Here is a 12,620-nt window from a genome sequence, read left to right on the forward strand (position 1 = left end):
TCTCAAGGCTTCCATGGGCTTTACAGAAAGAGAAAAAAGAAGAAAGGGTGACTGACAGCAGTGGAAGAAAATGATAGACGGCTTCCAGAATGTCTCTATAATAGCGCACAATTGTGAAACAAAAAATACATGAGAGAGTTGAAGTGATAACAAAAGGACATGCGAACAAATCGAGTGTGTGTGTATGTGTGAGAGAGAAAGTGCGAGAGTGAGAGAGAGAGAGAGAGAGAGATAGGGGAGATCTTGGACGGCTGGTGCTGCATGACAGACGCGCTGTGAGCTTTGAGCTGGCCAATCAGAGCGCTCGGTTTACCTAAGCTGCTGCAGTGGAGGAGTCAGCGAGGATTCTCCCTCGTGCTCACACACACACACACGCACACACACACACACAGACACACTGTGCACGGAACAGAAAGAGTCTCATTCACGGAGTAGAGAAGCGGGAGGAAAATGCTGCGAAAGGCAAGGAAAGTGCAGATAGACACATCCAGCAAGAGAGGAGATGCTTATATGGATCCATCTCATGAGGTATAGTATGACACAAGCTGTTTCTCTACTGCTGCTGATTGGTGTGAGGATGCCTCTGGGATTGGGACTGTACTATTTTAGTGAGTGTATATATGTGCAGAGAACACTGACAGAGCGTCTAAAAAGAGAGGCAGAATATTAGATATCTATATGTATGTGTAGTGAAGATATACAGTGTGGTTATGATGATGGATTCTCTTTTGGGAGATAGAAAGGAAAAGAAAGGGGTGACAGAGGAGAAGAAGAGGCAGCTGAAAAGGAATTAAGTATCTGAGGTGGAGAAGAGTGAGAGAAGAAGTGGGGAGAAAAAAAGAGAGAGAGAGAGAAAGAGAGAGAGAGAGAGGCAGAGATACATTTGTATGCAGTATTTACAGCATGTGCTGCCAGACTTGCTGTGTTTTTCTTGCTGTGCTACATGAACTACAAGCTTCTGTGGAGTTGCTGTTCTCCTGTGGACTGGCTGTGTCCGTATCTGTGCTGTGCTGGTCTGATCTGCTTCCTAACTCTGTTTTGCTTACCAGCACACACACACACACAATGGCAGTCGTGGCTGAGGAGGAGTGGGGCAGCGGCTTATCAGCAGCTTATCCTCCTTACGCTTTTAGCCAGGTTTAAATACTCATCTGCGCTGGTGCACCTTACACTCTGACACACTCTCAACCACTTTCTAACACTCCGCTGTGCGAGACCACTGAGAGAAGGTCATGTCTCCATGATCTTTGCAAAGGCGAGAGAGGGGACGACAGTGGAGTGGCCACAGTTGAATGCTAATAATGTTTTGGTCATTAGACTCCTTGTCAAGATAGGGTGTGGAGGGTGTGTGTGTATTTTTCTGTTACTCTGCGACTATGCCACTTTTGAGATGGCTACAGTACTGTGCAGAAGTCAGAGACCACCCTTGATTTATTTCATTTCCAGTCAAAATGGCCATTAAGTACTAACAGAAAACAGAACATTACACGGAAGCCTCAACAACCATTCTTTTCTGTCAGTTTATCAAAGAAATCTGCAGGGACATTTTTTCACATCTTCAAAATTCAGTCTTAGAAGTTGGTTGTACTTTCTGCCACAATCCATGTAATCTTAAACAAAATCTTCAGTGATGTTGAGGTCTGGACTCTGGGGTGGTCAGTCCATTGTTCTGAGAACAGCAGCAGCCTCTTGGTTTATTTTGCAAATTTTCTTCTTTTTTTGTCGATTTCTTTTTCTCTTCTTGACAGCTACACATCCCTTCAGACCCATAGCATTGAGGTGTCCTCTCACAGTGGAGGGATGGACAGAAACACCTGTGGATGTTTTCAGATCTGAAGCAAGAGTGGATTTTGATCTTCTCATTTCTCTCAAAAATTACTGAGAGATACAAATATATTGTTTATCTGATGGTGACAATTTTGGTCTTCTAGCTCTTATCTTTTTAAGGAATGTTTTTTGAGGTCCAGTTTTGGAAACATCTGTTTTGTCACTTATTTTCCTTTGACTTTGATTATCTTATATCTAATCTCTTAAGAAATACCTTCTAAAATGCATAATTAGTACTTAATGGTTGTTTTGACTGGAAATTAAATAAATGAAGGGTGGTCTCTGACTTTTGCACAGTATGTTTAATGTGTGTAATGTTGGATCATTTTGTTTCACATAATGTAAAGTAGAGCTGGCAGGCATATGCATGTGTTTTCACTGGCTTTCCCCTTCCTTGTGCAGGTCTGTTATGTTATATCTAATCTCCTCTGAAATATCTTCTGAAAAATGAAGAACTTGTATTTAATGGCCATTTTCCCTGGAAATTAAATAAACGAAAGATGGTCTCTGACTTTTGCACAGTACAGTATGTTATGGCTTCAAATACACACAAAGGCACTCACACAGATACACTGAGATACACACACAGAAGGAGCGCTGTTTACTGTTTAAAAGCGTGAAAGGATCGTTGTGGTTTGAGTCCAAGAGCCGTGGGCTGATTGCATGATCTCTGAAATGAGAGAGAGAGAGAGAGAGATACAGAGAAAGTGAGCACATACACTTGCATTTTGTTCTTCAATGGGTGGAGAACGATTTCGCTGCCCTCACTGACAGGCTCCCTTGTTCCAAAACGGTTCGACTGAGAGCAAATAGCAGAGGAGCATTCAGTACGGCTTTGAAGAGTATTCAGTGGTGTATAGTTGCAGTGTCCTACCACACACTACCCCCAGGCAACAGACACACAATTGGCCTAGTTACATACACTTTTAAAATTAAAGGATCCTAAATGGTTCTTGGCTTGGGTACAGTTCTAGGAAAAAACCTTTGTTATAGAACCTCTATACTACAATTTTAACCCTCTGGGGTCTGAGGGCATTTTTGTGATTTGTGCATATATTCTTAAATGCATCAAAAAGGCACTTGCATATGAAATGATACCCACATGTTATATATCAAAATGTTCAGCACATTCTCAGTTCTTTCTCTAATGAGGCTCATTTGACCTGGAGCACTGTCTAAAGAGACAATTCGGTCCTAAAGCTGAAAAGTCCAGTTTTAGAAATGATGAATACTTTTTTGTTCATTGTATGCAATTATTAATGTACAAGCCTAAAGTGGTTGAGCTTATCTTGCTTCCTAACTGGAAATATTTAGTGGCTCCCAACTGATGCCAGACAGCTCCAGCTCAAATAAACAAACATAACTCACTGCTACCCTCTAAAGGTGCTATTAACAAACATCAAATAAACAAACATTACTCACCACTGCCTTCTAAAGGTGTTATAGTACTGGTCAGAAGACCCATGACGTTTTTTAAACGTTGACATCTATTTACATGAATTTGCCCCAATTTAACTGAGAAACACACCCAATTCACATTATGTTTGTTGCAATGTAAACAAGATCATGAACGCTAACAACTGTAGAAAGTAACTGCAGCACAAATAATTCTGATTAGCTCAAATAACTGGAATCAGGCAGGAGCAGTACACCAATATGTCACAAATAAACACAGATAATGCGACACACAAACAGTGCAAACCATGCGAACAATAGCCTCTTTAGCCAGATGGCTGAGCCAGGGATGCTTGAGCCAGGGTTAGCCCACTTTGTTTTTGAGGCAGCAGACATAAAGGATTGCCAGTCTTTTGGGGTTAGCCTCAGCCTTACATGGATACCATTCTGAAGAGGCCTGGCTGAGGACCCACCTGACTCGGTCAGCTGCATCAGACAGCACTGCGATCTCCACACAGCAGGCTGTAGACCAGCTAGTACTGAGATGACGCATGACTGAAAAATTTTCCAGATTCCGGCAGCATCTGATGGTCGGAAGCAAGTATATGGAAAGAACATATGAGACAAATGACTTTTTGATGTGATGAAATTTGATGAAGTACCTTTAACGGTGCATCTGTTACATCACGTACCTGTACAGGTGCCAGAATGCAACTGCTGCTCTATTTTAGGTGGAACCCAAAAATCAAACAAAAAACTGCTGAATAAGAAGCCAACTTCAGCTTTGTTGAACAGCCTTTTACAGAAAAGAGTCAGTATTATTCCACTCAGCATTGATGGCTTCAAACAGTTAAAAAATTAATTTCCAAGCTAATTTGTCTTCAGTTTGAGATCAAATATTCTCTACAGAACTCTGACTCTGACCAAGCCAAAACCATTAGTCAAAACAATTAATATTTTGGGCATGGCTCATTTTTCTGCATAGGAGCACAGAGATATATACTGTAACTGTCAGATTTGTCAGATATACCATGATATTCATTTTTGGCCATAAGCCCCACTTCTACAGGCATTATATTAAGAAATTGCGACTGGCCTTCATCAAGAAGGTTGCACATCATGCTTGCACATCATTTACAAAAATTGTTCTTTCCATCTATTGAAATGTTCTTTAGGCAACCAAAAGCAGTTGTTTTATGGCATCACTGCAAAGAACCATTTTTGGCACCTTTAGTTTTGAAGAGTATGTAACAGATATAAGGCAGTTCAAAATATAAAACAAGTAAGAATGTAAATTTTTTAAACATTTCATTTCTTCTTCACATCTCTTTGCTTTGGTGTTGGTTCTCAGACACGGAGGGCGTAGATTGAGGTTTTTAAAATTCATATGAGTAATGCTCTCAACACGGTGTTACATTATCACATCCCCTCCATCTCCTCTATTTTTGCAACTTTAATCAGCCTTCTTGTATGTGTGCAATGTTTTCCAACTCTAGTTGAACTGGTTAATGAGACTCCAACAGTGTTACACACCTCCCCACAACCCCCCCCCCTTACACTCCGTACACACACACACACACACACACAAACATACCCGCACAAATTTCTCTGAAGGGTATTTTTTGATGGTTTCACATAAATCTCTAGGGTTCGTGAGAGAGAGGCAAAAAGAGAAAGGAAGCTGCATTAACTGTCTTTGTGCAGGCTGCTGTAGATGAATAGTAAAATTATCTGTGGGAATTCTCGAGCCTGTTTTTAAGTGTAGGTGTCTTTTTGTTGTGTAGGTGACTAACAAGGGTTCCTCACATCACACCACCAGAACACAGAGTTTTAGAATACAGTAGAAAGCACTATTAATATTTGAACCAGCTAGATTGTTTTTTTTTTTTGTTGTTGAATTGATCTTTAAATTATTAGGTGGTGTCAAGGCTTAAGCCACTCTGATTAAATGTGTACACAAATGTGTTTCCACGTGAAAAAATATATGACATTAACATTAACTTATTTTTCAGTATACTTATTTTTGGCAGTGATTCTGTGGATGCAGAATGTGTTATTTATGTGGAAATGATGAACAGATTTGAAGCAAGCCAAGCCAATGCTAGAGAGGGCACATACTACTTTTTTCCTTTTATGACATTGATACACTGAAACCTTGAGTATCAGGCGATGCTGATACAAGTGTGATATTTTGTCTTTAAAATCTACTAAGTTAATGAGCTTTGTTTAATTTAAACACTTAATATGAGCATAGACTACGCTAGAATAAATTGTCTACTGTCTCTGCTGGGGGTTTCCCACAGTGCAACATAAAGTCTGTAGAGAAATCTAATGAACACACACTTGTAGTCACAACTTTCAAAACAAGAAGTGAAGTATTTTTTAACCAAAATATGATGAGCGGCTCAACATTATATTATAATACGGTTTTAAGGAAAAAAATATCATGCTAATTATTTTTAGCTAGCGCAGAGGCCTAATTTCTGGCTAGATTTGTTACAGGATTGGATTGAGTTCATTTTTTTTTTTTTCCCTCTGATATCCAATTCAGCATTTTCTGCTGAGATCGATACCAGTGAAAGTGAAATGAGTGAGTGAAGTGAAAATAAGTTCAAACATCCTCTACAGAGAACACACTTCTGCATATTTTAATGCACAATTACTATTTATTTGCTATATGTCAAATATACATTTGTAAAAATGTGTAGATGTTCTCTATGTTAAAACATAGAGAATCAACAAAATGTCATTTGACCAAGGGTGCCCAAAACTTTGCATACAACTGTATCTTTAGGCACTGCACTTTAGTATTACCACCAAAACATTATACATAGTAATGTTTCTGGCCAAAGTACCTGTAAATCAGGGGTGTCAAACTCACCCAGTAAAAGGGCCATAATAAAAAATCTCATCAAATCTGTGGACCAGAGAAAAAAATGGTTTTATTTCATTTTTAATTAATGTTGTGCTATAATCCAAACTGGCCATAGTTATACACACAAATACAGACACTTGTAGTAGACCTTGAAATATTACATGGACACTTTCTTTGCTGCAGGTTCATTAAGACTTGAGCTTAATTTCTGAGCTGCTGAGCTAATGTTAAGTGTTTATATTGCTTTAACTGCAGCTGATATGCATTTTGGTGATATGGCTGGTATGGAATTGTGCAGAATTGTGTAGAATTGAGGTGTAACCACTGTCCCATAGACTGTTGTTGGGGTAGGAGAGTTTGGAGCACATTATGTTGCAGTGCATGCTGGGGACTGTAGTGCAGCACATTGTGAAAAGGGCTAATATTAATAGAAAATTAAAATACTTTTGTGGGCCAGATAGGATTGTGTGGAGGGCCTGATCTGGCTTGCGGGCCTTGTGTTTGACACATGGGCTGTAAATAAAGGGCTGCACAATAATGCATCAACATCAACCACCAACGTCTTCCTCTGACTATTTCTGTGGAGGCACGTCAGATTAAATAAAGAACACATTATGTGTTGGTTCTTTGAACCTTAACCTCATGCATCCCTGAAATATCATTCTGACGTGACGTGGAGGCTCAAAGTGCCGAGTGAAGTTTCTAAGCAATGCCTGAAGAGATCTTAACCTTTAGCCTGCCGTTTAGTCGCTGAGCTCAGTCCCCTAATGCAGTCACTACGCTAGTGAGTCATCATGGTAGAAAGGCAATATACTATAACCCACACTGTGCAGACATCGCCAGCAATGGTGTCCTCACTGACAGCTTATTAAATCCCTAACCCTTTCTAATTAAACAAACGCTCCAGTGCTGAGCGCAAACCGGCTCACTATTCAAATGATGTCATTAATAAGACAGCACCAAGCAGACGTTTCAGGCTGACTGGAGCTTTGCTTACAGGAGGCTAATGTTTAGTCTTTTCAGTCTGTTGTGTAATGATGTGTTCAGAAAGTGCATGTAGAAAGCATGACTAAAACAGCACATTTCAAGAGGAAGAAAGATAGAGGAAAGGCTTGATCCTAACAGCCATACCTGCTGCGTAGCATTTCCAAAATGCTCATGAAAGTCATAATAGCTGTAATCATGCTTCTGCTGGTGTTTAATTGAAAGTGGGAGATGTACTAATGTGGCTTGAACAAATGACACACTGAGAGCATTTGCAGCTCATCATTTACTTCCTCTCTTTCGTCTCCTCTCTCAAACTGTCATCTTTCCCTCGGCCTAGACTGTTTTTGTTGTGATAACACAACCGGAGGAACCTATGCTATCGACACGAAATAAGCTAAATGCCCCGCACACAAACACACGCACACCCACGAACACACAGCTTGGCATACAATCTCATGCCCTCCCTCTTTTTGCAGAAGCAGAATGAGCTCTCAAATTAGCAGAATTTTTGTCTCGCATCCACCTGTGAGAGGGTATCAAAGAAAAGATGAGACAGCCATGCTAAGCATTTGATTAGTAACGTTAAATCAGATCATTCTATGCACGAGCACGCATACGCTGGAATGCCAATTCACCAATCGAGAAGTAGATTAGACTTTTGTTCATAACAGCTGATGGAAGGCAGATTCTTTTATCTTTACACACTCCACAGTGGGGCTGCAAAAAACTAATATTTTGACATTTGAATTTGTTCATATGAATTAATTGACGTATAATCGATTAATCTGCTTAAATGTGCCCCGTAAATGTGAGCTGTGACAATAAATGTTTGGCAGTGTTTTGACAAACTGAAATTCTGTTCAGCAAGAGCTAAATTACCACAAGTGCTTGTTTAAGCCTGCGCATAATTTTGACCTGCAGTAAGTAATAAGCAATCGTAGCAATATGTAGATCAGCGTTATAGCTCTTCAGGCTGCAGCACCATGTGACAGATTAACATTTTAACATTTACTAGACAAGCTATGGTATGCAGGATGAACATTCAGGTGAAACTCTCTGTTTACAAACAAGTTGTATTTTAATCTCCTTAAGCAATTTTGATTAACAGAAACCGTTATGGTTCAGAATATTCCAAGCAACATGAAGAGCTTTAGTGATTTTTGTAAGGGTAATGGTAGCTCATTCTAACAAATCACTTATAGTGTGAATTGAGCGTCCTCAAGGAGTAGATTGATGTATCAGTAGGCCAACATGGAAGAAAAGCTACCATTTGCTGACCGTTCTGCTGGTTCAGAATTGACACCAGCATGGTTTCTTTTCCGATGGTTGAAGGTAGCGTTGTGCCAAGTCAGAATTGCATGTTGTATGGGACTACTTTATCCTTTATTTTAAGAAAATGCTTCCAGACCTCTTTTTGTAACTCTAAGCCATGACAGTTTAATTTTCCTATCTGCTTGCATAGGTATGGAGCCATAAGTGAACTGCTGCCTTCTTCAGGTTATGTTAGTAACTTATATTAGGTTGGACAGTGCTTCAAAAATGTAAAAGAAAAACTGACAGCAGAAATAGTTGTTGTTTTGTGATTTATCATAGTTTTGTGGTCCTTTTTTTCATTATTAATAATGTCAAATCACCTTTCAGCCCTACTCCACAGTAGTACAGAAGAACTAATATACCAAAGCTAGAAGCCAAAAGAGAGAAGGAGAGAAGTACAGTATACAAAGAGAAACTGCATTGTTTAACAAGATTTTTGATGTGTATTCCACTTTGATGATGCTGATCAGTTTAGACATATTCAGACTGCTCCAGAAGTACTGTTTGACACAGTAATATTAGACAATGACATTTATGTTTTGGCTCTGTACTCCAGCACACTGGATTTATAATAGATTATAAAGCTAAAGTGCAGACTGTTTCAAATCAAGGGTGCCTGCATATGGGGTAAACCAAAACATTTTACCAGCATTGGACAGATGATTCGATTTGACCGACATTTCAAACTGATATTTGATGACATGTATATTGTCTGGAAAAGTAGAGATTTTATGCAACATTTTGTTCAAAAATAAGCTCAGTAACAGCGACATTGATAACTGAGCATCACATTGATTTATCAGTCTACTCAGGCTTTAGCAGAGCTCAGTAACACTGAGATTAACAATGATTACATTGATTTAACTGTCCACTCAGGCTCTAGCAGAAACTCCAGTGTTTGTAAAAAAGCAGTTAAATGAGGTCCTCTTTAGAATTCATCTAGCGAGCATGTTTGCTACATGTTTTGCACTGATTCTAAAATAGTTCACAATCAAGCACTGATGGTGTTTCTTTTGAAGATTTTTTTTTAGTGGGTAAGTATTCTAAAAATATTTTCCTAAAAATGTTAAAAGTATTTGTATTCTAAAAACTGCCTTTACAAAAAGTACCTTGGACGGAATTCAGATCCTTAGTTTTTGTATTCTGAATACATATTCCCTATACTTGTATTCCAATATATCTCAACCCTGTTTGCATCAACAATTTTTTTTTTTAAAGCTATTTATCTGGGTTGAGATATATTCAGTCATAAAACACTAATATTAGAATTAACACAAATAATTGTATTTTAATAATTTGTAATGATTTTATGTATGTTAATGTGTCTATTTCACCATTTCCAGACCTCTCTGTGAGGAAGCCAAGTATTATTTCTAGTTGTCATACAATAACTACTTTAGCTAATCAATAGTTTATTAAATTAAAACAGCTGTGCTGGTGATGGAATTTAATAAATCCATTTGATTGCCAAGGGCATTGAGAAGAAGTCAGGAGCTAAACTTTGTTCTTATAACTAGCGCACAAGATATCGGCAGCTATTCTAAAAAACATTAAGGTCTTGTTAATTTTTTATACAGTGTTCTGTACATGAGAAATATTGGCATCAGCCCACAATTCCTATATTGGTGCATCCATAGCAATTACAGCTCCTTTTGCACAAAAATGTAACTGGCTACTCATTTATTTGGTAGCTGTGACAGCTGCTCTCTTAACATGGGGACCAAAGAAGTGTTAGTGCACGTAAAACAGGCCATCATGAGGCTGAGAAAGTAATAACAAAGCCAAAACATTAGGTATGTCTGAACCAACTATTTGGTGCGGTATTAATAAGCAAGAGCACAGTGGTTAGCAAGAGGAATAGCTCTGGTGGACCACAATAGTGGAGAAAAAAGCTGTAAAGCTTTGGGCCAAAGTCTTATGGACAGATGAGATGATTTAAGTGATTGATGGGATCAGGAAAGTGTGGAGAAAAAAGGAACTGCTCATGATCCAAAGCCTACCACCTCATCTGTGAAACATGGTGGAAAGGACATGTATGGCTGCCAGTGGAACTGGTTCATTTGTCTTTATTGATGATGTGACTGCTGATGACAGCAGCGGGATGAATTCTCAAGTAATAAGAAGCATTTTACTGGCTCAGATCCAACCTGAACCAATGCCTAGAAGTTGGCATTTCATCTTGTAGCAGGGTAATGACCTGTAACTTACTACTAAAGCAATTATGCATTTTTTCAAAGCCAAAGTGGAATTTTCTCAAATCAGCCCACCTTAACCCAACTGAGCATTCATTTCACTCATTAAACACAAAACTGAAGTGAATAACAAAACAAGCAAAAAACTGAAAATGAGTTACAAGCCTTGGAAAGAGCATCAGCAGTGTAATGTGTATGGGTAGCAGACTTCACTGGCTGGATTTGTAATGGGGGAACTAATGTATAAAAAAGATTATCATTTCAATGGGATTCACCACATATAGATGTCAGTACCCTTAAATTAAACCTGACAATCAGTGTTCTAGGCTCCTCATAGTCATTGTTTCATTTCAAATTCAGCATGCTGGAGTAGAGCCAAATCAAGTCAAGACTAAACTGTATAAGACATCTGAGCAGGCCGAGAACACCTTGTGGTGACTCATTCGCAGAAGGTGATGCCAGCATTTCTTCCAGTTCTACCTGTTCAAAGCTTGTGTTGATTGAGCCTCGTGATATGACCAGCTCCTACTGTTCACTCGCAAGCAACTTTGATTTGGCCCTTAAACTAGTGGACATGTGAGACATTTTGAAGAGTAGAAACCAATTTTAGTTACACGTAGCTATGTCAAAAGAGAAAAAAAATGATATGAAATAAGGCCCAATCAATATGAAAATGATAGGGCTGATACCAATGTTAAGTGGTTAAACAATGCCTTACTGAATGATATGATTGTAATCATCACAATTTTGAAACTCATTTGAACATCAGAAACATCATATATTCAAATAATATTGTAGCCCTGGGATCGGAGATACCCAGAATGCTTTGTGCTTTTGGTTTTGGTTTGTCACCTTTTTTTTCCTTAATTTTGATTTGTTCTTTTTATAAAAAAAAGGTTTGTGTTAGCACGTTATTCTCATGCTCAAGGTTAGGTTTAGATGCATACTTCCCAAGATGGTGTTGGGTCTGTTCAAATTCACAGTGTGTCACATACTGAGCTGTTTTGCACCATAACTTTTGTTTCCCTGTCATCAGTAGATTGTAAGTTGAATTCCAGTGTTGCCATGACCAAAAAGACACTAACTATAGGTACATTATTGGCAATACTATCGGTTAAAACTGAGAATATATAACAATATTATTGACCAATACATCAGTCGAGCCCTAGTATGAAATAGTAATTCTCACTGGACTGCCATGTGATATTCTATGATAAAAAAGTGGTTGTTTTCAGCTGGTCTTAGCTGGTTTTATATGGTCGGATTCTGGTATAAAGTAATAATTCTCACTGGACTAGCATGTGGTCAGGCCCGGATCATCTACTGGGGCCTGAGTCATTAGGGGGCCACCCTGAGCAATTATGAGAAAATTTAAACAGCTGTTTTGACTTGCGGTAGGAATTTTACTAGCAGCACAGCAGTAAAAACGAATGAACACCACGTCGTAACAGTAAGCGGCACAGGCAAAAACAACAGAACAGAAACGCTTCCATTATAATCAGTGAGGATGTCCACACCAGTTGCGGGCAGCAAAGTGTGATGCAGTGAGATGCATTGCCATTTTTGATGGACCCCCAATTCTTCAGCTGACAGCTCTGTCAGTAAAGGAGTTTTCTTTTGATAGGTCTGTGGTTTGTTTACGCTTTGACCTGAAGCGCATTTGGTGTTTCCACTGTAGACATCCTGCAGGCTTCATGACACGATGTGATACTACATTTGAGCTCTCACTTGCTGTTAGGAGTGTAATTTTGTGTTAAGCCTGATCATAGTCCTGACACTCTCCACATCTTACTTAAATGTCAGATTATTTTTCTCCTTCAATCACTGCTTAGTAAACGTTACACTATCCTTCATTATCTCACTCAAGCTTTCAGGTTTTTAGCATCGAGCTAGCATTCCCGTGAACGTGAATGAATATGAAGCTCCAGGTATTCAAAAGATGTGCCGGAGGGATCTGTAAACATGAGATCTAATGTCGAAAGCCATATATAAAATGTTAAGCACTTGAGTTAAAAAAGTTGATTCGTTCT

General features: G+C 38.9%; 1 protein-coding gene across 1 annotated transcript in view; it reads left to right on the forward strand.

Moving 5' to 3' along the window:
- The first annotated feature begins 381 nt into the window (after positions 1–381).
- The window catches only part of LOC118809307 (cadherin-18), a 135,073-nt gene continuing 122,834 nt past the window's right edge, over positions 382–12,620 (forward strand). Inside the window, exon 1 of the mRNA XM_036572470.1 lies at positions 382–528. The gene's annotated coding sequence lies outside the window, so the exon portion shown is untranslated. The remainder of the gene's footprint in view (positions 529–12,620) is intronic.

This window comes from Colossoma macropomum, unplaced genomic scaffold, assembly GCF_904425465.1.
Source record: "Colossoma macropomum unplaced genomic scaffold, Colossoma_macropomum, whole genome shotgun sequence".
NCBI lineage: Eukaryota > Metazoa > Chordata > Actinopteri > Characiformes > Serrasalmidae > Colossoma > Colossoma macropomum.